Source organism: Ptychodera flava, unplaced genomic scaffold (assembly GCF_041260155.1).
Source record: "Ptychodera flava strain L36383 unplaced genomic scaffold, AS_Pfla_20210202 Scaffold_127__1_contigs__length_168366_pilon, whole genome shotgun sequence".
Classification (NCBI taxonomy): Eukaryota; Metazoa; Hemichordata; class Enteropneusta; family Ptychoderidae; genus Ptychodera; species Ptychodera flava.
Window position 1 is genome coordinate 143,511 of NW_027248309.1, and position 24,817 is coordinate 168,327.

At 39.6% G+C, this 24,817-nt stretch overlaps 34 non-coding genes across 34 annotated transcripts; all 34 read left to right on the top strand.

Annotated features, from left to right (window-relative positions):
* The first annotated feature begins 228 nt into the window (after positions 1–228).
* On the top strand, positions 229–347 carry LOC139126714 (5S ribosomal RNA). The gene has a single exon (XR_011550708.1). It is a non-coding gene; the product is annotated as a 5S ribosomal RNA (ribosomal RNA).
* A 428-nt stretch (positions 348–775) lies between these two features.
* On the top strand, positions 776–894 carry LOC139126715 (5S ribosomal RNA). The gene has a single exon (XR_011550709.1). It is a non-coding gene; the product is annotated as a 5S ribosomal RNA (ribosomal RNA).
* Positions 895–1,322: 428 nt separating this feature from the next.
* On the top strand, positions 1,323–1,441 carry LOC139126716 (5S ribosomal RNA). Its single transcript, XR_011550710.1, has one exon. It is a non-coding gene; the product is annotated as a 5S ribosomal RNA (ribosomal RNA).
* A 430-nt stretch (positions 1,442–1,871) lies between these two features.
* Positions 1,872–1,990, top strand: LOC139126717 (5S ribosomal RNA). The gene has a single exon (XR_011550711.1). It is a non-coding gene; the product is annotated as a 5S ribosomal RNA (ribosomal RNA).
* A 429-nt stretch (positions 1,991–2,419) lies between these two features.
* Positions 2,420–2,538, top strand: LOC139126720 (5S ribosomal RNA). The gene has a single exon (XR_011550713.1). It is a non-coding gene; the product is annotated as a 5S ribosomal RNA (ribosomal RNA).
* Positions 2,539–2,967: 429 nt separating this feature from the next.
* LOC139126721 (5S ribosomal RNA) lies at positions 2,968–3,086 on the top strand. The gene has a single exon (XR_011550714.1). It is a non-coding gene; the product is annotated as a 5S ribosomal RNA (ribosomal RNA).
* Positions 3,087–3,514: 428 nt separating this feature from the next.
* LOC139126722 (5S ribosomal RNA) lies at positions 3,515–3,633 on the top strand. Its single transcript, XR_011550715.1, has one exon. It is a non-coding gene; the product is annotated as a 5S ribosomal RNA (ribosomal RNA).
* A 429-nt stretch (positions 3,634–4,062) lies between these two features.
* Positions 4,063–4,181, top strand: LOC139126723 (5S ribosomal RNA). Its single transcript, XR_011550717.1, has one exon. It is a non-coding gene; the product is annotated as a 5S ribosomal RNA (ribosomal RNA).
* A 429-nt stretch (positions 4,182–4,610) lies between these two features.
* Positions 4,611–4,729, top strand: LOC139126724 (5S ribosomal RNA). The gene has a single exon (XR_011550718.1). It is a non-coding gene; the product is annotated as a 5S ribosomal RNA (ribosomal RNA).
* Positions 4,730–5,157: 428 nt separating this feature from the next.
* Positions 5,158–5,276, top strand: LOC139126725 (5S ribosomal RNA). Its single transcript, XR_011550719.1, has one exon. It is a non-coding gene; the product is annotated as a 5S ribosomal RNA (ribosomal RNA).
* A 429-nt stretch (positions 5,277–5,705) lies between these two features.
* On the top strand, positions 5,706–5,823 carry LOC139126765 (5S ribosomal RNA). The gene has a single exon (XR_011550760.1). It is a non-coding gene; the product is annotated as a 5S ribosomal RNA (ribosomal RNA).
* Positions 5,824–6,253: 430 nt separating this feature from the next.
* LOC139126726 (5S ribosomal RNA) lies at positions 6,254–6,372 on the top strand. Its single transcript, XR_011550720.1, has one exon. It is a non-coding gene; the product is annotated as a 5S ribosomal RNA (ribosomal RNA).
* A 430-nt stretch (positions 6,373–6,802) lies between these two features.
* Positions 6,803–6,921, top strand: LOC139126727 (5S ribosomal RNA). The gene has a single exon (XR_011550721.1). It is a non-coding gene; the product is annotated as a 5S ribosomal RNA (ribosomal RNA).
* A 430-nt stretch (positions 6,922–7,351) lies between these two features.
* Positions 7,352–7,470, top strand: LOC139126728 (5S ribosomal RNA). Its single transcript, XR_011550722.1, has one exon. It is a non-coding gene; the product is annotated as a 5S ribosomal RNA (ribosomal RNA).
* A 430-nt stretch (positions 7,471–7,900) lies between these two features.
* Positions 7,901–8,020, top strand: LOC139126748 (5S ribosomal RNA). The gene has a single exon (XR_011550742.1). It is a non-coding gene; the product is annotated as a 5S ribosomal RNA (ribosomal RNA).
* Positions 8,021–8,450: 430 nt separating this feature from the next.
* On the top strand, positions 8,451–8,569 carry LOC139126730 (5S ribosomal RNA). The gene has a single exon (XR_011550723.1). It is a non-coding gene; the product is annotated as a 5S ribosomal RNA (ribosomal RNA).
* Positions 8,570–8,999: 430 nt separating this feature from the next.
* LOC139126732 (5S ribosomal RNA) lies at positions 9,000–9,118 on the top strand. Its single transcript, XR_011550725.1, has one exon. It is a non-coding gene; the product is annotated as a 5S ribosomal RNA (ribosomal RNA).
* Positions 9,119–9,548: 430 nt separating this feature from the next.
* On the top strand, positions 9,549–9,667 carry LOC139126733 (5S ribosomal RNA). Its single transcript, XR_011550726.1, has one exon. It is a non-coding gene; the product is annotated as a 5S ribosomal RNA (ribosomal RNA).
* Positions 9,668–10,095: 428 nt separating this feature from the next.
* On the top strand, positions 10,096–10,214 carry LOC139126752 (5S ribosomal RNA). The gene has a single exon (XR_011550747.1). It is a non-coding gene; the product is annotated as a 5S ribosomal RNA (ribosomal RNA).
* A 430-nt stretch (positions 10,215–10,644) lies between these two features.
* Positions 10,645–10,763, top strand: LOC139126734 (5S ribosomal RNA). Its single transcript, XR_011550728.1, has one exon. It is a non-coding gene; the product is annotated as a 5S ribosomal RNA (ribosomal RNA).
* Positions 10,764–17,338: 6,575 nt separating this feature from the next.
* Positions 17,339–17,455, top strand: LOC139126764 (5S ribosomal RNA). Its single transcript, XR_011550759.1, has one exon. It is a non-coding gene; the product is annotated as a 5S ribosomal RNA (ribosomal RNA).
* A 430-nt stretch (positions 17,456–17,885) lies between these two features.
* Positions 17,886–18,004, top strand: LOC139126735 (5S ribosomal RNA). The gene has a single exon (XR_011550729.1). It is a non-coding gene; the product is annotated as a 5S ribosomal RNA (ribosomal RNA).
* A 429-nt stretch (positions 18,005–18,433) lies between these two features.
* LOC139126736 (5S ribosomal RNA) lies at positions 18,434–18,552 on the top strand. The gene has a single exon (XR_011550730.1). It is a non-coding gene; the product is annotated as a 5S ribosomal RNA (ribosomal RNA).
* Positions 18,553–18,980: 428 nt separating this feature from the next.
* Positions 18,981–19,098, top strand: LOC139126762 (5S ribosomal RNA). Its single transcript, XR_011550757.1, has one exon. It is a non-coding gene; the product is annotated as a 5S ribosomal RNA (ribosomal RNA).
* A 428-nt stretch (positions 19,099–19,526) lies between these two features.
* On the top strand, positions 19,527–19,645 carry LOC139126737 (5S ribosomal RNA). The gene has a single exon (XR_011550731.1). It is a non-coding gene; the product is annotated as a 5S ribosomal RNA (ribosomal RNA).
* Positions 19,646–20,076: 431 nt separating this feature from the next.
* Positions 20,077–20,195, top strand: LOC139126738 (5S ribosomal RNA). The gene has a single exon (XR_011550732.1). It is a non-coding gene; the product is annotated as a 5S ribosomal RNA (ribosomal RNA).
* Positions 20,196–20,625: 430 nt separating this feature from the next.
* LOC139126739 (5S ribosomal RNA) lies at positions 20,626–20,744 on the top strand. The gene has a single exon (XR_011550734.1). It is a non-coding gene; the product is annotated as a 5S ribosomal RNA (ribosomal RNA).
* Positions 20,745–21,172: 428 nt separating this feature from the next.
* On the top strand, positions 21,173–21,291 carry LOC139126740 (5S ribosomal RNA). The gene has a single exon (XR_011550735.1). It is a non-coding gene; the product is annotated as a 5S ribosomal RNA (ribosomal RNA).
* A 429-nt stretch (positions 21,292–21,720) lies between these two features.
* LOC139126741 (5S ribosomal RNA) lies at positions 21,721–21,839 on the top strand. Its single transcript, XR_011550736.1, has one exon. It is a non-coding gene; the product is annotated as a 5S ribosomal RNA (ribosomal RNA).
* Positions 21,840–22,268: 429 nt separating this feature from the next.
* Positions 22,269–22,387, top strand: LOC139126743 (5S ribosomal RNA). Its single transcript, XR_011550738.1, has one exon. It is a non-coding gene; the product is annotated as a 5S ribosomal RNA (ribosomal RNA).
* Positions 22,388–22,816: 429 nt separating this feature from the next.
* Positions 22,817–22,935, top strand: LOC139126744 (5S ribosomal RNA). Its single transcript, XR_011550739.1, has one exon. It is a non-coding gene; the product is annotated as a 5S ribosomal RNA (ribosomal RNA).
* Positions 22,936–23,365: 430 nt separating this feature from the next.
* Positions 23,366–23,484, top strand: LOC139126746 (5S ribosomal RNA). Its single transcript, XR_011550740.1, has one exon. It is a non-coding gene; the product is annotated as a 5S ribosomal RNA (ribosomal RNA).
* A 428-nt stretch (positions 23,485–23,912) lies between these two features.
* Positions 23,913–24,031, top strand: LOC139126747 (5S ribosomal RNA). The gene has a single exon (XR_011550741.1). It is a non-coding gene; the product is annotated as a 5S ribosomal RNA (ribosomal RNA).
* A 429-nt stretch (positions 24,032–24,460) lies between these two features.
* Positions 24,461–24,578, top strand: LOC139126758 (5S ribosomal RNA). The gene has a single exon (XR_011550752.1). It is a non-coding gene; the product is annotated as a 5S ribosomal RNA (ribosomal RNA).
* The last annotated feature ends 239 nt before the right edge of the window (positions 24,579–24,817 follow it).

Below are 24,817 nucleotides of genomic sequence, written 5' to 3' on the forward strand. Positions count from 1 at the left end.
ACCAATTTTATTTTTTATACTTCCAACATGTATTCAACCCCATAATATCCAAAGCGTTGGATTTATTATGTACAGGTAGGTGCCATATGAAGGTCCAACAAGAGTGTGGCAGAAATGAATGAAAACAATATGAAAAATCCATCACTCTTTCGTCAAGTCTGAGGTCCGAGTCGCTTCTTGACGCGGTGGTGGCTTCATTTAAGATGGGCTCAAATAACTTATACGATCGCCTACGACCATACCACGTAGAACACACCGGTTCTCGTCCGATCACCGAAGTTAAGCTACGTTGGGCGTGGTTAGTACTTGGATGGGTGACCGCCTGGGAATACCACGTGTTGTAGGCTTCATTCATTTTATTTTTTTCTGACTTAAATATATTTAAATTTTACAAATATTTAAATTTTACTTGAATCCCACCCAACTTCAATCCCATAAGCCTCCAAATTGAGTTTGGAGTCCGCGTGTGTCGCTCAAATTTTACTTGAGAAAATCTATTGCCAGAGTTGCACGACAAATAGTCATATTTGGTCCATTTCTACGACCATACCAATTTTATTTTTTATACTTCCAACATGTATTCAACCCCATAATATCCAAAGCGTTGGATTTATTATGTACAGGTAGGTGCCATATGAGGTCCAACAAGAGTGTGGCAGAAATGAATGAAAACAATATGAAAAATCCATCACTCTTTCGTCAAGTCTGAGGTCCGAGTCGCTTCTTGACGCGGTGGTGGCTTCATTTAAGATGGGCTCAAATAACTTATACGATCGCCTACGACCATACCACGTAGAACACACCGGTTCTCGTCCGATCACCGAAGTTAAGCTACGTTGGGCGTGGTTAGTACTTGGATGGGTGACCGCCTGGGAATACCACGTGTTGTAGGCTTCATTCATTTTATTTTTTTCTGACTTAAATATATTTAAATTTTACAAATATTTAAATTTTACTTGAATCCCACCCAACTTCAATCCCATAAGCCTCCAAATTGAGTTTGGAGTCCGCGTGTGTCGCTCAAATTTTACTTGAGAAAATCTATTGCCAGAGTTGCACGACAAAATAGTCATATTTGGTCCATTTCTACGACCATACCAATTTTATTTTTTATACTTCCAACATGTATTCAACCCATAATATCCAAAGCGTTGGATTTATTATGTACAGGTAGGTGCCATATGAAGGTCCAACAAGAGTGTGGCAGAAATGAATGAAACAATATGAAAAATCCATCACTCTTTCGTCAAGTCTGAGGTCCGAGTCGCTTCTTGACGCGGTGGTGGCTTCATTTAAGATGGGCTCAAATAACTTATACGATCGCCTACGACCATACCACGTAGAACACACCGGTTCTCGTCCGATCACCGAAGTTAAGCTACGTTGGGCGTGGTTAGTACTTGGATGGGTGACCGCCTGGGAATACCACGTGTTGTAGGCTTCATTCATTTTATTTTTTTCTGACTTAAATATATTTAAATTTTACAAATATTTAAATTTTACTTGAATCCCACCCAACTTCAATCCCATAAGCCTCCAAATTGAGTTTTGAGTCCGCGTGTGTCGCTCAAATTTTACTTGAGAAAATCTATTGCCAGAGTTGCACGACAAAATAGTCATATTTGGTCCATTTCTACGACCATACCAATTTTATTTTTTATACTTCCAACATGTATTCAACCCCATAATATCCAAAGCGTTGGATTTATTATGTACAGGTAGGTGCCATATGAAGGTCCAACAAGAGTGTGGCAGAAATGAATGAAAACAATATGAAAAATCCATCACTCTTTCGTCAAGTCTGAGGTCCGAGTCGCTTCTTGACGCGGTGGTGGCTTCATTTAAGATGGGCTCAAATAACTTATACGATCGCCTACGACCATACCACGTAGAACACACCGGTTCTCGTCCGATCACCGAAGTTAAGCTACGTTGGGCGTGGTTAGTACTTGGATGGGTGACCGCCTGGGAATACCACGTGTTGTAGGCTTCATTCATTTTATTTTTTTCTGACTTAAATATATTTAAATTTTACAAATATTTAAATTTTACTTGAATCCCACCCAACTTCAATCCCATAAGCCTCCAAATTGAGTTTGGAGTCCGCGTGTGTCGCTCAAATTTTACTTGAGAAAATCTATTGCCAGAGTTGCACGACAAAATAGTCATATTTGGTCCATTTCTACGACCATACCATTTTATTTTTTATACTTCCAACATGTATTCAACCCCATAATATCCAAAGCGTTGGATTTATTATGTACAGGTAGGTGCCATATGAAGGTCCAACAAGAGTGTGGCAGAAATGAATGAAAACAATATGAAAAATCCATCACTCTTTCGTCAAGTCTGAGGTCCGAGTCGCTTCTTGACGCGGTGGTGGCTTCATTTAAGATGGGCTCAAATAACTTATACGATCGCCTACGACCATACCACGTAGAACACACCGGTTCTCGTCCGATCACCGAAGTTAAGCTACGTTGGGCGTGGTTAGTACTTGGATGGGTGACCGCCTGGGAATACCACGTGTTGTAGGCTTCATTCATTTTATTTTTTTCTGACTTAAATATATTTAAATTTTACAAATATTTAAATTTTACTTGAATCCCACCCAACTTCAATCCCATAAGCCTCCAAATTGAGTTTGGAGTCCGCGTGTGTCGCTCAAATTTTACTTGAGAAAATCTATTGCCAGAGTTGCACGACAAAATAGTCATATTTGGTCCATTTCTACGACCATACCAATTTTATTTTTTATACTTCCAACATGTATTCAACCCATAATATCCAAAGCGTTGGATTTATTATGTACAGGTAGGTGCCATATGAAGGTCCAACAAGAGTGTGGCAGAAATGAATGAAAACAATATGAAAAATCCATCACTCTTTCGTCAAGTCTGAGGTCCGAGTCGCTTCTTGACGCGGTGGTGGCTTCATTTAAGATGGGCTCAAATAACTTATACGATCGCCTACGACCATACCACGTAGAACACACCGGTTCTCGTCCGATCACCGAAGTTAAGCTACGTTGGGCGTGGTTAGTACTTGGATGGGTGACCGCCTGGGAATACCACGTGTTGTAGGCTTCATTCATTTTATTTTTTTCTGACTTAAATATATTTAAATTTTACAAATATTTAAATTTTACTTGAATCCCACCCAACTTCAATCCCATAAGCCTCCAATTGAGTTTGGAGTCCGCGTGTGTCGCTCAATTTTACTTGAGAAAATCTATTGCCAGAGTTGCACGACAAAATAGTCATATTTGGTCCATTTCTACGACCATACCAATTTTATTTTTTATACTTCCAACATGTATTCAACCCCATAATATCCAAAGCGTTGGATTTATTATGTACAGGTAGGTGCCATATGAAGGTCCAACAAGAGTGTGGCAGAAATGAATGAAAACAATATGAAAAATCCATCACTCTTTCGTCAAGTCTGAGGTCCGAGTCGCTTCTTGACGCGGTGGTGGCTTCATTTAAGATGGGCTCAAATAACTTATACGATCGCCTACGACCATACCACGTAGAACACACCGGTTCTCGTCCGATCACCGAAGTTAAGCTACGTTGGGCGTGGTTAGTACTTGGATGGGTGACCGCCTGGGAATACCACGTGTTGTAGGCTTCATTCATTTTATTTTTTTCTGACTTAAATATATTTAAATTTTACAAATATTTAAATTTTACTTGAATCCCACCCAACTTCAATCCCATAAGCCTCCAAATTGAGTTTGGAGTCCGCGTGTGTCGCTCAAATTTTACTTGAGAAAATCTATTGCCAGAGTTGCACGACAAAATAGTCATATTTGGTCCATTTCTACGACCATACCAATTTTATTTTTTATACTTCCAACATGATTCAACCCCATAATATCCAAAGCGTTGGATTTATTATGTACAGGTAGGTGCCATATGAAGGTCCAACAAGAGTGTGGCAGAAATGAATGAAAACAATATGAAAAATCCATCACTCTTTCGTCAAGTCTGAGGTCCGAGTCGCTTCTTGACGCGGTGGTGGCTTCATTTAAGATGGGCTCAAATAACTTATACGATCGCCTACGACCATACCACGTAGAACACACCGGTTCTCGTCCGATCACCGAAGTTAAGCTACGTTGGGCGTGGTTAGTACTTGGATGGGTGACCGCCTGGGAATACCACGTGTTGTAGGCTTCATTCATTTTATTTTTTTCTGACTTAAATATATTTAAATTTTACAAATATTTAAATTTTACTTGAATCCCACCCAACTTCAATCCCATAAGCCTCCAAATTGAGTTTGGAGTCCGCGTGTGTCGCTCAATTTTACTTGAGAAAATCTATTGCCAGAGTTGCACGACAAAATAGTCATATTTGGTCCATTTCTACGACCATACCAATTTTATTTTTTATACTTCCAACATGTATTCAACCCCATAATATCCAAAGCGTTGGATTTATTATGTACAGGTAGGTGCCATATGAAGGTCCAACAAGAGTGTGGCAGAAATGAATGAAAACAATATGAAAAATCCATCACTCTTTCGTCAAGTCTGAGGTCCGAGTCGCTTCTTGACGCGGTGGTGGCTTCATTTAAGATGGGCTCAAATAACTTATACGATCGCCTACGACCATACCACGTAGAACACACCGGTTCTCGTCCGATCACCGAAGTTAAGCTACGTTGGGCGTGGTTAGTACTTGGATGGGTGACCGCCTGGGAATACCACGTGTTGTAGGCTTCATTCATTTTATTTTTTTCTGACTTAAATATATTTAAATTTTACAAATATTTAAATTTTACTTGAATCCCACCCAACTTCAATCCCATAAGCCTCCAAATTGAGTTTGGAGTCCGCGTGTGTCGCTCAAATTTTACTTGAGAAAATCTATTGCCAGAGTTGCACGACAAAATAGTCATATTTGGTCCATTTCTACGACCATACCAATTTTATTTTTATACTTCCAACATGTATTCAACCCCATAATATCCAAAGCGTTGGATTTATTATGTACAGGTAGGTGCCATATGAAGGTCCAACAAGAGTGTGGCAGAAATGAATGAAAACAATATGAAAATCCATCACTCTTTCGTCAAGTCTGAGGTCCGAGTCGCTTCTTGACGCGGTGGTGGCTTCATTTAAGATGGGCTCAAATAACTTATACGATCGCCTACGACCATACCACGTAGAACACACCGGTTCTCGTCCGATCACCGAAGTTAAGCTACGTTGGGCGTGGTTAGTACTTGGATGGGTGACCGCCTGGGAATACCACGTGTTGTAGGCTTCATTCATTTTATTTTTTTCTGACTTAAATATATTTAAATTTTACAAATATTTAAATTTTACTTGAATCCCACCCAACTTCAATCCCATAAGCCTCCAAATTGAGTTTGGAGTCCGCGTGTGTCGCTCAAATTTTACTTGAGAAAATCTATTGCCAGAGTTGCACGACAAAATAGTCATATTGGTCCATTTCTACGACCATACCAATTTTATTTTTTATACTTCCAACATGTATTCAACCCCATAATATCCAAAGCGTTGGATTTATTATGTACAGGTAGGTGCCATATGAAGGTCCAACAAGAGTGTGGCAGAAATGAATGAAAACAATATGAAAAATCCATCACTCTTTCGTCAAGTCTGAGGTCCGAGTCGCTTCTTGACGCGGTGGTGGCTTCATTTAAGATGGGCTCAAATAACTTATACGATCGCCTACGACCATACCACGTAGAACACACCGTTCTCGTCCGATCACCGAAGTTAAGCTACGTTGGGCGTGGTTAGTACTTGGATGGGTGACCGCCTGGGAATACCACGTGTTGTAGGCTTCATTCATTTTATTTTTTTCTGACTTAAATATATTTAAATTTTACAAATATTTAAATTTTACTTGAATCCCACCCAACTTCAATCCCATAAGCCTCCAAATTGAGTTTGGAGTCCGCGTGTGTCGCTCAAATTTTACTTGAGAAAATCTATTGCCAGAGTTGCACGACAAAATAGTCATATTTGGTCCATTTCTACGACCATACCAATTTTATTTTTTATACTTCCAACATGTATTCAACCCCATAATATCCAAAGCGTTGGATTTATTATGTACAGGTAGGTGCCATATGAAGGTCCAACAAGAGTGTGGCAGAAATGAATGAAAACAATATGAAAAATCCATCACTCTTTCGTCAAGTCTGAGGTCCGAGTCGCTTCTTGACGCGGTGGTGGCTTCATTTAAGATGGGCTCAAATAACTTATACGATCGCCTACGACCATACCACGTAGAACACACCGGTTCTCGTCCGATCACCGAAGTTAAGCTACGTTGGGCGTGGTTAGTACTTGGATGGGTGACCGCCTGGGAATACCACGTGTTGTAGGCTTCATTCATTTTATTTTTTTCTGACTTAAATATATTTAAATTTTACAAATATTTAAATTTTACTTGAATCCCACCCAACTTCAATCCCATAAGCCTCCAAATTGAGTTTGGAGTCCGCGTGTGTCGCTCAAATTTTACTTGAGAAAATCTATTGCCAGAGTTGCACGACAAAATAGTCATATTTGGTCCATTTCTACGACCATACCAATTTTATTTTTTATACTTCCAACATGTATTCAACCCCATAATATCCAAAGCGTTGGATTTATTATGTACAGGTAGGTGCCATATGAAGGTCCAACAAGAGTGTGGCAGAAATGAATGAAAACAATATGAAAAATCCATCACTCTTTCGTCAAGTCTGAGGTCCGAGTCGCTTCTTGACGCGGTGGTGGCTTCATTTAAGATGGGCTCAAATAACTTATACGATCGCCTACGACCATACCACGTAGAACACACCGGTTCTCGTCCGATCACCGAAGTTAAGCTACGTTGGGCGTGGTTAGTACTTGGATGGGTGACCGCCTGGGAATACCACGTGTTGTAGGCTTCATTCATTTTATTTTTTTCTGACTTAAATATATTTAAATTTTACAAATATTTAAATTTTACTTGAATCCCACCCAACTTCAATCCCATAAGCCTCCAAATTGAGTTTTGAGTCCGCGTGTGTCGCTCAAATTTTACTTGAGAAAATCTATTGCCAGAGTTGCACGACAAAATAGTCATATTTGGTCCATTTCTACGACCATACCAATTTTATTTTTTATACTTCCAACATGTATTCAACCCCATAATATCCAAAGCGTTGGATTTATTATGTACAGGTAGGTGCCATATGAAGGTCCAACAAGAGTGTGGCAGAAATGAATGAAAACAATATGAAAAATCCATCACTCTTTCGTCAAGTCTGAGGTCCGAGTCGCTTCTTGACGCGGTGGTGGCTTCATTTAAGATGGGCTCAAATAACTTATACGATCGCCTACGACCATACCACGTAGAACACACCGGTTCTCGTCCGATCACCGAAGTTAAGCTACGTTGGGCGTGGTTAGTACTTGGATGGGTGACCGCCTGGGAATACCACGTGTTGTAGGCTTCATTCATTTTATTTTTTTCTGACTTAAATATATTTAAATTTTACAAATATTTAAATTTTACTTGAATCCCACCCAACTTCAATCCCATAAGCCTCCAAATTGAGTTTGGAGTCCGCGTGTGTCGCTCAAATTTTACTTGAGAAAATCTATTGCCAGAGTTGCACGACAAAATAGTCATATTTGGTCCATTTCTACGACCATACCAATTTTATTTTTTATACTTCCAACATGTATTCAACCCCATAATATCCAAAGCGTTGGATTTATTATGTACAGGTAGGTGCCATATGAAGGTCCAACAAGAGTGTGGCAGAAATGAATGAAAACAATATGAAAAATCCATCACTCTTTCGTCAAGTCTGAGGTCCGAGTCGCTTCTTGACGCGGTGGTGGCTTCATTTAAGATGGGCTCAAATAACTTATACGATCGCCTACGACCATACCACGTAGAAACACACCGGTTCTCGTCCGATCACCGAAGTTAAGCTACGTTGGGCGTGGTTAGTACTTGGATGGGTGACCGCCTGGGAATACCACGTGTTGTAGGCTTCATTCATTTTATTTTTTTCTGACTTAAATATATTTAAATTTTACAAATATTTAAATTTTACTTGAATCCCACCCAACTTCAATCCCATAAGCCTCCAAATTGAGTTTGGAGTCCGCGTGTGTCGCTCAAATTTTACTTGAGAAAATCTATTGCCAGAGTTGCACGACAAAATAGTCATATTTGGTCCATTTCTACGACCATACCAATTTTATTTTTTATACTTCCAACATGTATTCAACCCCATAATATCCAAAGCGTTGGATTTATTATGTACAGGTAGGTGCCATATGAAGGTCCAACAAGAGTGTGGCAGAAATGAATGAAAACAATATGAAAAATCCATCACTCTTTCGTCAAGTCTGAGGTCCGAGTCGCTTCTTGACGCGGTGGTGGCTTCATTTAAGATGGGCTCAAATAACTTATACGATCGCCTACGACCATACCACGTAGAACACACCGGTTCTCGTCCGATCACCGAAGTTAAGCTACGTTGGGCGTGGTTAGTACTTGGATGGGTGACCGCCTGGGAATACCACGTGTTGTAGGCTTCATTCATTTTATTTTTTTCTGACTTAAATATATTTAAATTTTACAAATATTTAAATTTTACTTGAATCCCACCCAACTTCAATCCCATAAGCCTCCAAATTGAGTTTGGAGTCCGCGTGTGTCGCTCAAATTTTACTTGAGAAAATCTATTGCCAGAGTTGCACGACAAAATAGTCATATTTGGTCCATTTCTACGACCATACCAATTTTATTTTTTATACTTCCAACATGTATTCAACCCCATAATATCCAAAGCGTTGGATTTATTATGTACAGGTAGGTGCCATATGAAGGTCCAACAAGAGTGTGGCAGAAATGAATGAAAACAATATGAAAAATCCATCACTCTTTCGTCAAGTCTGAGGTCCGAGTCGCTTCTTGACGCGGTGGTGGCTTCATTTAAGATGGGCTCAAATAACTTATACGATCGCCTACGACCATACCACGTAGAACACACCGGTTCTCGTCCGATCACCGAAGTTAAGCTACGTTGGGCGTGGTTAGTACTTGGATGGGTGACCGCCTGGGAATACCACGTGTTGTAGGCTTCATTCATTTTATTTTTTTCTGACTTAAATATATTTAAATTTTACAAATATTTAAATTTTACTTGAATCCCACCCAACTTCAATCCCATAAGCCTCCAAATTGAGTTTTGAGTCCGCGTGTGTCGCTCAAATTTTACTTGAGAAAATCTATTGCCAGAGTTGCACGACAAAATAGTCATATTTGGTCCATTTCTACGACCATACCAATTTTATTTTTTATACTTCCAACATGTATTCAACCCCATAATATCCAAAGCGTTGGATTTATTATGTACAGGTAGGTGCCATATGAAGGTCCAACAAGAGTGTGGCAGAAATGAATGAAAACAATATGAAAAATCCATCACTCTTTCGTCAAGTCTGAGGTCCGAGTCGCTTCTTGACGCGGTGGTGGCTTCATTTAAGATGGGCTCAAATAACTTATACGATCGCCTACGACCATACCACGTAGAACACACCGGTTCTCGTCCGATCACCGAAGTTAAGCTACGTTGGGCGTGGTTAGTACTTGGATGGGTGACCGCCTGGGAATACCACGTGTTGTAGGCTTCATTCATTTTATTTTTTTCTGACTTAAATATATTTAAATTTTACAAATATTTAAATTTTACTTGAATCCCACCCAACTTCAATCCCATAAGCCTCCAAATTGAGTTTGGAGTCCGCGTGTGTCGCTCAAATTTTACTTGAGAAAATCTATTGCCAGAGTTGCACGACAAAATAGTCATATTGGTCCATTTCTACGACCATACCAATTTTATTTTTTATACTTCCAACATGTATTCAACCCCATAATATCCAAAGCGTTGGATTTATTATGTACAGGTAGGTGCCATATGAAGGTCCAACAAGAGTGTGGCAGAAATGAATGAAAACAATATGAAAAATCCATCACTCTTTCGTCAAGTCTGAGGTCCGAGTCGCTTCTTGACGCGGTGGTGGCTTCATTAAGATGGGCTCAAATAACTTATACGATCGCCTACGACCATACCACGTAGAACACACCGTTTCTCGTCCGATCACCGAAGTTAAGCTACGTTGGGCGTGGTTAGTACTTGGATGGGTGACCGCCTGGGAATACCACGTGTTGTAGGCTTCATTCATTTTATTTTTTTCTGACTTAAATATATTTAAATTTTACAAATATTTAAATTTTACTTGAATCCCACCCAACTTCAATCCCATAAGCCTCCAAATTGAGTTTGGAGTCCGCGTGTGTCGCTCAAATTTTACTTGAGAAAATCTATTGCCAGAGTTGCACGACAAAATAGTCATATTTGGTCCATTTCTACGACCATACCAATTTTATTTTTTATACTTCCAACATGTATTCAACCCCATAATATCCAAAGCGTTGGATTTATTATGTACAGGTAGGTGCCATATGAAGGTCCAACAAGAGTGTGGCAGAAATGAATGAAAACAATATGAAAAATCCATCACTCTTTCGTCAAGTCTGAGGTCCGAGTCGCTTCTTGACGCGGTGGTGGCTTCATTTAAGATGGGCTCAAATAACTTATACGATCGCCTACGACCATACCACGTAGAACACACCGGTTCTCGTCCGATCACCGAAGTTAAGCTACGTTGGGCGTGGTTAGTACTTGGATGGGTGACCGCCTGGGAATACCACGTGTTGTAGGCTTCATTCATTTTATTTTTTTCTGACTTAAATATATTTAAAATTTTACAATGTTACGTGCAGAGAAAACGAACAAAAGGGTGAACTCAGCAGTTAACGTTTAAACAAAATTTATTACGAAAATAAAACTAATTGCTAAGTTAGGGATAGGATACAAGCTTTAAAGTGTACAGACTACTTATCTCAGCTGGGACGGCAAAACTCCAGTCTCAGAGTTGTAACAGTCAGTTGGATGAATGAACAGTCCTTTGGCTTGCAGGCTTGAAGCTGCACAAAGACCACAATATAAATCCAGCGTTGACAGTGAAGGTCTTGAAAAGTCTTGAGAATGACTACTGCTGGAGTTTAGTAACACACAAGAGACACGATCCCAAAAGTCTGACTGGAAGCTGTGCACGTCCCTTTTAAAAGGCATATAAGAACAATCTAGAACTTTTATTGACATGCTAATTACTGTTCTAAAATTATCTCCCTTACACAACTAATCAACTTTCCAGAACATTCCAAACATGACTAATTGAATTCAAGGTTGTGAGGTCATCAAGGGCAGTGACCTTGAGAATGTTCTAGACTAATTGAACTCAGGTCATGATGAGTGTGGGGGGAATGACCTACATAACACACCCCCTCTTCAAAAAAAGAAAATTTTTCAAAGAAAAATCTTTCTTTTGCAAATGTAATCTTGAAAAGGATTTAAGTACTCAAAATTTGTTTTACTCTAAAGTAAAATTTCTTGAAAGTGAACAACAATAAACTCTAAATACGAGAGAGACAGTCTGCAATTAAATTGTCTCTGCCTTTGATATGTCTAATGTCAAGATTAAACTCTTGTAACATTAAACTCCATCTTAGCAATCTCTGATTTTTGCCTTTAAATTTCTGCAGAAAAACAAGAGGGTTGTGATCAATATAAACCACTATTGGCTGATTTGAAGAAGTAACATAAACTTCAAAATGCTGTAAAGCTAATATCAAAGATAAACACTCTTTTTCAATTGTAGAGTAGTTTCTCTGGGATTTGTTAAATTTGCGTGAAAAATAGCAAACAGGATGATCTACACCATGACTATCCTCTTGCAATAAAACAGCACCAGCAGCCGTATCACTAGCATCCACAGCTAATTTGAATGGCAAAATGAAATCTGGTGCAGACAACACTGGGGCACTTTGCAGTATGGCTTTAAGTGTATCAAATGCCTGTTGGCATTGCTCTGACCAAACAAACTTTACTTTCTTTTTAAGTAAGTTAGTCAAAGGCTCAGTAATTGTGGAGAAATTTGGACAGAATTTTCTGTAGTAACCAGCCATAACCGAGAAAGCGCATCAGTTGTCGTTTGCAGTTTGGTATGGGAAAACTTGAAATGGCACTGATTTTGGCATCAACAGGTTTTACCTCACCCTGTCCTACAGTATGTCCGAGGTAAGTTACCCTTGCCCAACCAAACTCAGATTTGGCAAGGTTGACAGTCAACATTGCTTTGCTCAGTCTCTCAAAGAACTTTCGCATGAGCTTGATGTGTTCCTCCCAGGTGTCACTATACAAGACTACGTCGTCAACGTAAGCTGCACACCCGTCTAGCCCGGATATGACGTCGTTGATCATCCGTTGGAACGTTGCCGGAGAGTTCTTCATTCCGAATGGCATCACCTTGTACTGGAACAATCCGTCTGGTGTAACAAAGGCGGATATTTCACGAGCACGATCCGTCAGAGGGACTTGCCAAAATCCCTTCAGTAGGTCAAATTTCGTCACATACTTGGCTTTTCCCACTCGGTCGATGCAGTCATCAATCCTCGGGATTGGGAAAGTGTCTGTCTTTGTTAAAGTGTTGACCTTCCTAAAGTCCGTGCACATACGATAACTGTGATCTGATTTGGGAACAAGTATGCACGGCGAACTCCAGTTACTTTTACTGGGTTCAATAAAGTCATTGTCCAGCAGGTATTTGACTTCTTCCTGGAGATATTTCGCTTTTGTTGGATTCAGTCTGTATGGATGTTGTTTTACAGGCTTACTGTCCCCAACATCAACGTCGTGATAGATGACGTTTGTCCTCGTTGGAACATCTTGAAACAGGTGTTTATATTCGTGGAGCAGTTCTTTCACCTGTTGTTGTTGTTCTGGCTGGAGGTGTGCCAACTTTGTAGACTCCAGCTTCTCCAGGATTTCTGAGTTCTGAAGCTTGACCGAGCCCAGCTTTGAGTTTAGAGTATTTTCACTTAAGTCAGTTTCAGTATCACTATCTTCATAATGGTTTGAACTGACTGCACTGACAGGCTGAGTTATAGTAGGATTATCCCTATCCAAATATGGCTTAAGCATATTTATGTGACATAGCTGTTTTTGTTTTCGCCTGTCAGGTGTTATTATGATGTAATTTAAATCACTCAATTTCTTATCCATTAGGTATGGCCCAAAGTAACGAGCATGGAGTGGTTTGCCAGGAATTGGAAGTAGAACAAGAACTTTTTGACCTGGTTTAAACTTCCGTTTTGAGGTGCTTTTATCATATTTGGTTTTCATTGACTGCTGAGATGACTCAAGATTTTCTCTGGCTAATTCACATGCTTTAGAGAGTTTTGTACGAAAATCTGACACATATTGCAAAATATTCAGACAATCATCATCGTCTGACAGGAATTTCTCTTTAACGAGCTTAAGTGGGCCACGGACTGTATGTCCAAATACAAGCTCAAATGGGCTAAAACCAAGAGACTCCTGAATTGACTCTCTAACAGCAAAGAGCAAAAAATGAATTCCTTCATCCCACTGCTTCTCTGTGTCAAAACAGTAGGTCCTAATCATGTTTTTCAAAGTTTGATGAAATCGCTCAAGAGCACCCTGACTTTCTGGATGATAGGCGGATGACCTATACTGTTTAATGCCTAGCTGATCCATTACTTGTTGAAAAATACCAGACATAAAGTTGGAGCCTTGATCGGACTGGACACATTTAGGGAGGCCAAATAAAGTGAAAAATTTGACTAAAGCTCTCACTATAGTCTTTGTCTTTATGTTTCTCAGTGGTATGGCTTCTGGGAACCGGGTTGATGTACACATAATTGTCAACATATACTCATTTCCTGATCTTGTTTTTGGTAGGGGCCCAACACAGTCTATTAGTATCCTACTAAATGGTTCTTGAAATGCAGGAATTGGCTGTAAAGGGGCCTTTGGAATGGTCTGATTCGGCTTTCCTACCATTTGACATGTGTGACAAGTTTTACAGAAATGTGCTACATCCTGCCTGAGATTAGGCCAATAAAAGTGACTGAGAATTTTATGATAAGTTTTCCTGACTCCTAAGTGACCAGCCCAGGGGGTTTCATGGGCCAGGTGCAATATTTCAGCATGGTAGGGCTTTGGAACCACAATTTGATGTTTTATAGCCCAATCGTCATCAACCAAAACATCTGGAGGTCTCCATTTACGCATGAGAATACCAGATTTTGTATAATAGGAACAGAGCTATCTGAAGTTTTACCTTCATCATCTACCCTGTCAAACAAAGACAAAATATCTGGGTCTTTGTGTTGTTCTGCAATGAGATTTGATCTAGAAAATGTCTGACTTTGGTCAGCAGAAGTTTTACTGGAAGTTTCAAATCCACGAGGGATAACGGAATGATCCGTGTCAAACACCTGACTGAGAAGGTGTCATTTAAGTCAACATCTGTGACATTATTTTTGAGAGTATTTTGATTCTCAGAAGTTTTCTTTGACATGGCTCGAGTAATGGCACATGAAGGAAATAAATCGGGTATCTCTTGTTCAATTGGCTCTGGATCCTGATCTAAAGTAGGATTATCAGTCACAAGTGGATTAGTAATGACCTTGTCCCCAGCAAGGTCGTTTCCAAGAAGAAGGTGAATCCCTTCAAAAGGCAAAAAAGGCCTAATACCTAAAGCCACAGGTCCAGAAACAAAGTCCGAAGACAAATAGACATTATGGAGAGGAACAGGAATGTAGTCATTACAATCTACCCCTTAATAAGAACTTTAGAACCTGAAAATGACTTTTCAGAAAACGGCAGGGTATCTGCCAACAAAAGAGACTGGGAAGCCCCGGTATCTCTTAAAATTTTGACAGGGGTAGCGGAAGAGAAATCACTAGAAAGTGATATAAAACCATTATGAATAAATGGCTCGAAAATACCCATAATGCTATCTTGAGAAGAATTGACCTTGACCTCATTAATTGGGGATAGAGGGGGTTTAACCTCAGAAAATGTGTTGCACACATTATTAGACTCTAATTGAGTTGATGAAGAAATAAAGCCGGTTGGCTTAGATCCACTTTGACCACTTTGACCTTCACGTTTTCTTTCAATTTGAAACACTCTGACATTAAATGGCCGTCTTTCTTACAATAATTACAAGAAAGTGTACCGAACTGTTTGTCAGAAGGAGATTGAGACTTGGGATCTGATGATGTGGGAGTGTTACTTGAATTTTGTGAACTGTTGTCATTTGATTTTCTACTGTCCTTTGAAAAATTCTTGGATGAAAAGGACGAGTTAAATTTACCTGCATTGTTTCTGTAGGAAAAGGACTGGGATGGTTTGCTGAGAAATGAAGATTTGTGGGTCAATGAATAATCATCGGCCAAACGTGCAGCAACCTCTAATGTATCTGCCTTTTGTTCATTGATAAACGTCTTGATGTCACTCGGATGCACCTTTTAAATTCCTCAATCAAAACAAGCTGTCGTAATTTGTCATAATTCTGACTAACCTTTTCAGAAGAACACCAACGATCAAACAGTTGTTCTTTTGTTCGAGCAAATTCAACATAAGTTTGATCTTTTACCTTCTCACAATCCCTAAATTTCTGACGGTAAGCTTCAGGCACCAATTCATAGCCCTTGAGAATTAATTCCTTCACAGAATCATAATCTGAAGCCTGCTCTACTGACAACTGAATGTAAATTTCTCTGGCTTTACCCACCAAAGCACTCTGCAAAAGCATAGACCAGGACTCCTTAGGCCAACTCAGACTCTGAGCAATTTTCTCAAAATGAAGGAAATATTTATCAACATCCTTTTCTTGGAAAGGGGAACTAGCCTGAAATGCTTAGTGATGTCAAACTTGTCTGAAGGGAAGAATTTTCCTGACTGTCCAAGCTCTAAACGTTTCATTTCTAATCTTTCCTGCCTATCTTTCTCTCTCTGTCTTTCTTCCATTTCTAATTGCATTTGTATTTTTTCTTTTTCTAATGCCTGTCTCTCTTTTTCCATTTGTAATTCTAGTTTCTTGATCTCCAAATTTGTCTGCAATTCTAATTCTAATTTTCTGAGTTCAGAGGTAGACTCGGGCTCATAATCTTTCAGGGTGGATTCCTCAAATTGGCCTAAATCAACTAGATGTTTGGCAATACGGTACTGTATTTCCCTCTTGCGCATAGATCTTTTGACATCTACTTTAAGGAAATTGGCCAGTGCAATGAGGTTGTCTTTTTTGAGGGAATCAAATGTGTCCTGATCAAGGTCATCCATTTCCTCTGGTTTAAATTCCGCCATGATTAAATTTCGCTGAGTTCACAGAATACTGTAGTTTTTAAAAAGGCAGGCAAAATGTTGTCAAACGGCTCAAAATATTCGTATCCCGGACAAGCCCCCAATTTGTTACGTGCAGAGAAAACGAACAAAAGGGTGAACTCAGCAGTTAACGTTTAAACAAAATTTATTACGAAAATAAAACTAATTGCTAAGTTAGGGATAGGATACAAGCTTTAAAGTGTACAGACTACTTATCTCAGCTGGGACGGCAAACTCCAGTCTCAGAGTTGTAACAGTCAGTTGGATGAATGAACAGTCCTTTGGCTTGCAGGCTTGAAGCTGCACAAAGACCACAATATAAATCCAGCGTTGACAGTGAAGGTCTTGAAAAGTCTTGAGAATGACTACTGCTGGAGTTTAGTAACACACAAGAGACACGATCCCAAAAGTCTGACTGGAAGCTGTGCACGTCCCTTTTATAAAGGCATATAAGAACAATCTAGAACTTTTATTGACATGCTAATTACTGTTCTAAAATTATCTCCCTTACACAACTAATCAACTTTCCAGAACATTCCAAACATGACTAATTGAATTCAAGGTTGTGAGGTCATCAAGGGCAGTGACCTTGAGAATGTTCTAGACTAATTGAACTCAGGTCATGATGAGTGTGGGGGGAATGACCTACATAACAACAAATATTTAAATTTTACTTGAATCCCACCCAACTTCAATCCCATAAGCCTCCAAATTGAGTTTGGAGTCCGCGTGTGTCGCTCAAATTTTACTTGAGAAAATCTATTGCCAGAGTTGCACGACAAAATAGTCATATTTGGTCCATTTCTACGACCATACCAATTTTATTTTTTATACTTCCAACATGTATTCAACCCCATAATATCCAAAGCGTTGGATTTATTATGTACAGGTAGGTGCCATATGAAGGTCCAACAAGAGTGTGGCAGAAATGAATGAAAACAATATGAAAAATCCATCACTCTTTCGTCAAGTCTGAGGTCCGAGTCGCTTCTTGACGCGGTGGTGGCTTCATTTAAGATGGGCTCAAATAACTTATACGATCGCCTACGACCATACCACGTAGAACACACCGGTTCTCGTCCGATCACCGAAGTTAAGCTACGTTGGGCGTGGTTAGTACTGGATGGGTGACCGCCTGGAATACCACGTGTTGTAGGCTTCATTCATTTTATTTTTTTCTGACTTAAATATATTTAAATTTTACAAATATTTAAATTTTACTTGAATCCCACCCAACTTCAATCCCATAAGCCTCCAAATTGAGTTTGGAGTCCGCGTGTGTCGCTCAAATTTTACTTGAGAAAATCTATTGCCAGAGTTGCACGACAAAATAGTCATATTTGGTCCATTTCTACGACCATACCAATTTTATTTTTTATACTTCCAACATGTATTCAACCCCATAATATCCAAAGCGTTGGATTTATTATGTACAGGTAGGTGCCATATGAAGGTCCAACAAGAGTGTGGCAGAAATGAATGAAAACAATATGAAAAATCCATCACTCTTTCGTCAAGTCTGAGGTCCGAGTCGCTTCTTGACGCGGTGGTGGCTTCATTTAAGATGGGCTCAAATAACTTATACGATCGCCTACGACCATACCACGTAGAACACACCGGTTCTCGTCCGATCACCGAAGTTAAGCTACGTTGGGCGTGGTTAGTACTTGGATGGGTGACCGCCTGGGAATACCACGTGTTGTAGGCTTCATTCATTTTATTTTTTTCTGACTTAAATATATTTAAATTTTACAAATATTTAAATTTTACTTGAATCCCACCCAACTTCAATCCCATAAGCCTCCAAATTGAGTTTGGAGTCCGCGTGTGTCGCTCAAATTTTACTTGAGAAAATCTATTGCCAGAGTTGCACGACAAAATAGTCATATTTGGTCCATTTCTACGACCATACCAATTTTATTTTTACACTTCCAACATGTATACAACCCCATAATATCCAAAGCGTTGGATTTATTATGTACAGGTAGGTGCCATATGAAGGTCCAACAAGAGTGTGGCAGAAATGAATGAAAACAATATGAAAAATCCATCACTCTTTCGTCAAGTCTGAGGTCCGAGTCGCTTCTTGACGCGGTGGTGGCTTCATTTAAGATGGGCTCAAATAACTTATACGATCGCCTACGACCATACCACGTAGAACACACCGGTTCTCGTCCGATCACCGAAGTTAAGCTACGTTGGGCGTGGTTAGTACTTGGATGGGTGACCGCCTGGGAATACCACGTGTTGTAGGCTTCATTCATTTTATTTTTTTCTGACTTAAATATATTTAAATTTTACAAATATTTAAATTTTACTTGAATCCCACCCAACTTCAATCCCATAAGCCTCCAAATTGAGTTTGGAGTCCGCGTGTGTCGCTCAATTTTACTTGAGAAAATCTATTGCCAGAGTTGCACGACAAAATAGTCATATTTGGTCCATTTCTACGACCATACCAATTTTATTTTTTATACTTCCAACATGTATTCAACCCCATAATATCCAAAGCGTTGGATTTATTATGTACAGGTAGGTGCCATATGAAGGTCCACAAGAGTGTGGCAGAAATGAATGAAAACAATATGAAAAATCCATCACTCTTTCGTCAAGTCTGAGGTCCGAGTCGCTTCTTGACGCGGTGGTGGCTTCATTTAAGATGGGCTCAAATAACTTATACGATCGCCTACGACCATACCACGTAGAACACACCGGTTCTCGTCCGATCACCGAAGTTAAGCTACGTTGGCGTGGTTAGTACTTGGATGGGTGACCGCCTGGGAATACCACGTGTTGTAGGCTTCATTCATTTTATTTTTTTCTGACTTAAATATATTTAAATTTTACAAATATTTAAATTTTACTTGAATCCCACCCAACTTCAATCCCATAAGCCTCCAAATTGAGTTTGGAGTCCGCGTGTGTCGCTCAAATTTTACTTGAGAAATCTATTGCCAGAGTTGCACGACAAAATAGTCATATTTGGTCCATTTCTACGACCATACCAATTTTATTTTTTATACTTCCAACATGTATTCAACCCCATAATATCCAAAGCGTTGGATTTATTATGTACAGGTAGGTGCCATATGAAGGTCCAACAAGAGTGTGGCAGAAATGAATGAAAACAATATAAAAATCCATCACTCTTTCGTCAAGTCTGAGGTCCGAGTCGCTTCTTGACGCGGTGGTGGCTTCATTTAAGATGGGCTCAAATAACTTATACGATCGCCTACGACCATACCACGTAGAACACACCGGTTCTCGTCCGATCACCGAAGTTAAGCTACGTTGGGCGTGGTTAGTACTTGGATGGGTGACCGCCTGGGAATACCACGTGTTGTAGGCTTCATTCATTTTATTTTTTTCTGACTTAAATATATTTAAATTTTACAAATATTTAAATTTTACTTGAATCCCACCCAACTTCAATCCCATAAGCCTCCAAATTGAGTTTTGAGTCCGCGTGTGTCGCTCAAATTTTACTTGAGAAAATCTATTGCCAGAGTTGCACGACAAAATAGTCATATTTGGTCCATTTCTACGACCATACCAATTTTATTTTTTATACTTCCAACATGTATTCAACCCCATAATATCCAAAGCGTTGGATTTATTATGTACAGGTAGGTGCCATATGAAGGTCCAACAAGAGTGTGGCAGAAATGAATGAAAACAATATGAAAAATCCATCACTCTTTTCGTCAAGTCTGAGGTCCGAGTCGCTTCTTGACGCGGTGGTGGCTTCATTTAAGATGGGCTCAAATAACTTATACGATCGCCTACGACCATACCACGTAGAACACACCGGTTCTCGTCCGATCACCGAAGTTAAGCTACGTTGGGCGTGGTTAGTACTTGGATGGGTGACCGCCTGGGAATACCACGTGTTGTAGGCTTCATTCATTTTATTTTTTTCTGACTTAAATATATTTAAATTTTACAAATATTTAAATTTTACTTGAATCCCACCCAACTTCAATCCCATAAGCCTCCAAATTGAGTTTGGAGTCCGCGTGTGTCGCTCAAATTTTACTTGAGAAAATCTATTGCCAGAGTTGCACGACAAAATAGTCATATTTGGTCCATTTCTACGACCATACCAATTTTATTTTTTATACTTCCAACATGTATTCAACCCCATAATATCCAAAGCGTTGGATTTATTATGTACAGGTAGGTGCCATATGAAGGTCCAACAAGAGTGTGGCAGAAATGAATGAAAACAATATGAAAAATCCATCACTCTTTCGTCAAGTCTGAGGTCCGAGTCGCTTCTTGACGCGGTGGTGGCTTCATTTAAGATGGGCTCAAATAACTTATACGATCGCCTACGACCATACCACGTAGAACACACCGGTTCTCGTCCGATCACCGAAGTTAAGCTACGTTGGGCGTGGTTAGTACTTGGATGGGTGACCGCCTGGGAATACCACGTGTTGTAGGCTTCATTCATTTATTTTTTTCTGACTTAAATATATTTAAATTTTACAAATATTTAAATTTTACTTGAATCCCACCCAACTTCAATCCCATAAGCCTCCAAATTGAGTTTGGAGTCCGCGTGTGTCGCTCAAATTTTACTTGAGAAAATCTATTGCCAGAGTTGCACGACAAAATAGTCATATTTGGTCCATTTCTACGACCATACCAATTTTATTTTTACACTTCCAACATGTATACAACCCCATAATATCCAAAGCGTTGGATTTATTATGTACAGGTAGGTGCCATATGAAGGTCCAACAAGAGTGTGGCAGAAATGAATGAAAACAATATGAAAAATCCATCACTCTTTCGTCAAGTCTGAGGTCCGAGTCGCTTCTTGACGCGGTGGTGGCTTCATTTAAGATGGGCTCAAATAACTTATACGATCGCCTACGACCATACCACGTAGAACACACCGGTTCTCGTCCGATCACCGAAGTTAAGCTACGTTGGGCGTGGTTAGTACTTGGATGGGTGACCGCCTGGGAATACCACGTGTTGTAGGCTTCATTCATTTTATTTTTTTCTGACTTAAATATATTTAAATTTTACAAATATTTAAATTTTACTTGAATCCCACCCAACTTCAATCCCATAAGCCTCAAATTGAGTTTGGAGTCCGCGTGTGTCGCTCAAATTTTACTTGAGAAAATCTATTGCCAGAGTTGCACGACAAAATAGTCATATTTGGTCCATTTCTACGACCATACCAATTTTATTTTTTATACTTCCAACATGTATTCAACCCCATAATATCCAAAGCGTTGGATTTATTATGTACAGGTAGGTGCCATATGAAGGTCCAACAAGAGTGTGGCAGAAATGAATGAAAACAATATGAAAAATCCATCACTCTTTCGTCAAGTCTGAGGTCCGAGTCGCTTCTTGACGCGGTGGTGGCTTCATTTAAGATGGGCTCAAATAACTTATACGATCGCCTACGACCATACCACGTAGAACACACCGGTTCTCGTCCGATCACCGAAGTTAAGCTACGTTGGGCGTGGTTAGTACTTGGATGGGTGACCGCCTGGGAATACCACGTGTTGTAGGCTTCATTCATTTTATTTTTTTCTGACTTAAATATATTTAAATTTTACAAATATTTAAATTTTACTTGAATCCCACCCAACTTCAATCCCATAAGCCTCCAAATTGAGTTTGGAGTCCGCGTGTGTCGCTCAAATTTACTTGAGAAAATCTATTGCCAGAGTTGCACGACAAAATAGTCATATTTGGTCCATTTCTACGACCATACCAATTTTATTTTTTATACTTCCAACATGTATTCAACCCCATAATATCCAAAGCGTTGGATTTATTATGTACAGGTAGGTGCCATATGAAGGTCCAACAAGAGTGTGGCAGAAATGAATGAAAACAATATGAAAAATCCATCACTCTTTCGTCAAGTCTGAGGTCCGAGTCGCTTCTTGACGCGGTGGTGGCTTCATTTAAGATGGGCTCAAATAACTTATACGATCGCCTACGACCATACCACGTAGAACACACCGGTTCTCGTCCGATCACCGAAGTTAAGCTACGTTGGGCGTGGTTAGTACTTGGATGGGTGACCGCCTGGGAATACCACGTGTTGTAGGCTTCATTCATTTTATTTTTTTCTGACTTAAATATATTTAAATTTTACAAATATTTAAATTTTACTTGAATCCCACCCAACTTCAATCCCATAAGCCTCCAAATTGAGTTTGGAGTCCGCGTGTGTCGCTCAAATTTTACTTGAGAAAATCTATTGCCAGAGTTGCACGACAAATAGTCATATTTGGTCCATTTCTACGACCATACCAATTTTATTTTTTATACTTCCAACATGTATTCAACCCCATAATATCCAAAGCGTTGGATTTATTATGTACAGGTAGGTGCCATATGAAGGTCCAACAAGAGTGTGGCAGAAATGAATGAAAACAATATGAAAAATCCATCACTCTTTCGTCAAGTCTGAGGTCCGAGTCGCTTCTTGACGCGGTGGTGGCTTCATTTAAGATGGGCTCAAATAACTTATACGATCGCCTACGACCATACCACGTAGAACACACCGGTTCTCGTCCGATCACCGAAGTTAAGCTACGTTGGGCGTGGTTAGTACTTGGATGGGTGACCGCCTGGGAATACCACGTGTTGTAGGCTTCATTCATTTTATTTTTTTCTGACTTAAATATATTTAAATTTTACAAATATTTAAATTTTACTTGAATCCCACCCAACTTCAATCCCATAAGCCTCCAAATTGAGTTTGGAGTCCGCGTGTGTCGCTCAAATTTTACTTGAGAAAATCTATTGCCAGAGTTGCACGACAAAATAGTCATATTTGGTCCATTTCTACGACCATACCAATTTTATTTTTTATACTTCCAACATGTATTCAACCCCATAATATCCAAAGCGTTGGATTTATTATGTACAGGTAGGTGCCATATGAAGGTCCAACAAGAGTGTGGCAGAAATGAATGAAAACAATATGAAAAATCCATCACTCTTTCGTCAAGTCTGAGGTCCGAGTCGCTTCTTGACGCGGTGGTGGCTTCATTTAAGATGGGCTCAAATAACTTATACGATCGCCTACGACCATACCACGTAGAACACACCGGTTCTCGTCCGATCACCGAAGTTAAGCTACGTTGGGCGTGGTTAGTACTTGGATGGGTGACCGCCTGGGAATACCACGTGTTGTAGGCTTCATTCATTTTATTTTTTTCTGACTTAAATATATTTAAATTTTACAAATATTTAAATTTTACTTGAATCCCACCCAACTTCAATCCCATAAGCCTCCAAATTGAGTTTGGAGTCCGCGTGTGTCGCTCAAATTTTACTTGAGAAAATCTATTGCCAGAGTTGCACGACAAATAGTCATATTTGGTCCATTTCTACGACCATACCAATTTTATTTTTTATACTTCCAACATGTATTCACCCCATAATATCCAAAGCGTTGGATTTATTATGTACAGGTAGGTGCCATATGAAGGTCCAACAAGAGTGTGGCAGAAATGAATGAAAACAATATGAAAAATCCATCACTCTTTCGTCAAGTCTGAGGTCCGAGTCGCTTCTTGACGCGGTGGTGGCTTCATTTAAGATGGGCTCAAATAACTTATACGATCGCCTACGACCATACCACGTAGAACACACCGGTTCTCGTCCGATCACCGAAGTTAAGCTACGTTGGGCGTGGTTAGTACTTGGATGGGTGACCGCCTGGGAATACCACGTGTTGTAGGCTTCATTCATTTTATTTTTTCTGACTTAAATATATTTAAATTTTACAAATATTTAAATTTTACTTGAATCCCAACCAACTTCAATCCCATAAGCCTCCAAATTGAGTTTGGAGTCCGCGTGTGTCGCTCAAATTTTACTTGAGAAAATCTATTGCCAGAGTTGCACGACAAAATAGTCATATTTGGTCCATTTCTACGACCATACCAATTTTATTTTTTATACTTCCAACATGTATTCAACCCCATAATATCCAAAGCGTTGGATTTATTATGTACAGGTAGGTGCCATATGAAGGTCCAACAAGAGTGTGGCAGAAATGAATGAAAACAATATGAAAAATCCATCACTCTTTCGTCAAGTCTGAGGTCCGAGTCGCTTCTTGACGCGGTGGTGGCTTCATTTAAGATGGGCTCAAATAACTTATACGATCGCCTACGACCATACCACGTAGAACACACCGGTTCTCGTCCGATCACCGAAGTTAAGCTACGTTGGGCGTGGTTAGTACTTGGATGGGTGACCGCCTGGAATACCACGTGTTGTAGGCTTCATTCATTTTATTTTTTTCTGACTTAAATATATTTAAATTTTACAAATATTTAAATTTTACTTGAATCCCACCCAACTTCAATCCCATAAGCCTCCAAATTGAGTTTGGAGTCCGCGTGTGTCGCTCAAATTTTACTTGAGAAAATCTATTGCCAGAGTTGCACGACAAAATAGTCATATTTGGTCCATTTCTACGACCATACCAATTTTATTTTTTATACTTCCAACATGTATTCAA